This window comes from Bison bison, unplaced genomic scaffold (genome assembly GCF_000754665.1).
Source record: "Bison bison bison isolate TAMUID 2011002044 unplaced genomic scaffold, Bison_UMD1.0 scf7180017864317, whole genome shotgun sequence".
Lineage (NCBI taxonomy): Eukaryota > Metazoa > Chordata > Mammalia > Artiodactyla > Bovidae > Bison > Bison bison.
In genome coordinates this window covers 3,870,316-3,872,065 of record NW_011494889.1, presented here as the reverse complement: position 1 = coordinate 3,872,065, position 1,750 = coordinate 3,870,316, and the positions used below count along the sequence as shown (strand labels likewise).

At 41.4% G+C, this 1,750-nt stretch overlaps 1 pseudogene; it reads left to right on the top strand.

Moving 5' to 3' along the window:
- The window catches only part of LOC104997956, a 1,810-nt pseudogene extending 324 nt beyond the window's left edge, over positions 1 to 1,486 (top strand).
- The last annotated feature ends 264 nt before the right edge of the window (positions 1,487 to 1,750 follow it).

The following is a 1,750-nucleotide window of genomic DNA, read 5'->3' as shown; positions in this document are numbered from 1 at the left end:
GCTTACTCCTTGGAAGGAAAGTTATTACCAACCTAGACAGCATATTCAAAAGCAGAGACATTATTTTGCCAACAAAAGTCCGTCTAGTCAAGGCTATGGTTTTTCCAGTGGTCATGTATGGATGTGAGAGTTGGACTGTGAAGAAGGCTGAGCACCGAAGAATTGATGCTTTTGAACTGTGGTGTTGGAGAAGACTCTTGAGAGTCCCTTGGACTGCAAGGAGATCCAACCAGTCCATTCTAAAGGAGATCAGTCCCGGGTGTTCATTGGAAGGACTGATCCTAAAGCTGAAACTCTAATACTTTGAGAAGAGTTGACTCATTGGAAAAGACTCTGATGCTGGGAGGGATTGGGGGCAGGAGAAGGGGACGACAGAGGATGAGATCTATGGATAGCATCACCGACTCGACGGACATGAGTTTGAGTAAACTCTGGGAGTTGGTGATGGACAGGGTGGCCCGGCGTGCTGTGATTCATGGGGTCACAAAGAGTCGGACACAACTGAGCGACTGAACTGAACTGAACTGAACCGAACTGAAAGTCATGCCAAATACCCTTTTTTTTGCTCGTGGAATTGATGTTAGGATGGACGAAACTGAAATTAGAGGTTCCTTTACTAGGTATTCGGGTTCCATCCCTGGGTTGGGAAGATCTCCTGGAGAAGGAAATGGCAACCCACTCCAGTATTCTTGCCTGGAGAATCCCATGGACAGAAGAGCCTTGCAGGCTACAGTCCATGGAGTCACAGAGTCGGACGTGGCTGAGCAATGAACACTTTTGCTTTACTAGGTATGTTTCAGTAAAAGAAGTGAAGATAATCACAGATTGAACTTGTGTGTCCAAAGGCTATGGATTGTTGCATTTTACAATGATGTGAATGGGCAGAAGACAGTAGAATCACAGATAAATTTCCCTGATAAAAAGCTGAAATTGAGCTCTGCACTCAGGAAACAAAATTTACGTGCTTATCACGTATAGCCTCGTCGTCTGGTTTTTAATCTTCGTCCTCTACCACAGTTTCAGAGTTCTGGAGTAACTCAAACACTGAAACTTACAGGCAGCCTCTAACCACGATGAATCCTATAACTCAGTATGTTCAGGCTTATCCTCCATATCCAACTTCACTGGTCCAGAATATCACTGGATATCAGCTCCCTGTTTATAATTATCAGATGCTACTGCCGTGTCCTGCTGAGGAACAACGGAGTTACGTTATTTCTCTGGCTTATACAGCTATTAACTGCCACTCTGATGAAGTTGATCCAGGAGCTGAAGTTTTGCCAAGTGAATGCTCAGTTCATGAAGCTACATCATCCCCTGGAAATGGCCCACAAAAGAAAACTGTGAACGAAGCATACGGACAGTGGTATCTTGACTATTTAATCCAGAGAACAGACTGAAAAATTCCCTTGTTAATCAAGATGACTACTGCAAGGATAAAAGAGTTCATCGCTTTAGAAGTCAGCCATTGCTTAAGTTTGTTTGATCCTCTTTGCTAACTTTCTAGTCTCATAGGAAGTTACACGTTTTGAATAATAAGAGACTGAAAGTTTTCCCACTATTATAGAAATTTAATTCTGAATTTTGATAAATTGCACTCAGAGTTTCTATGCAAGTCATATTGGATTGCTTATTTTTATTTTACACTGAAATTGTTTTTCATTAGACATTGACTTAGAAAATCATTCTGTGTTGAATATAGTTAAAAGTGAAAAAACAATTGAGACTGAAAGGAATAACTTTTTATTTA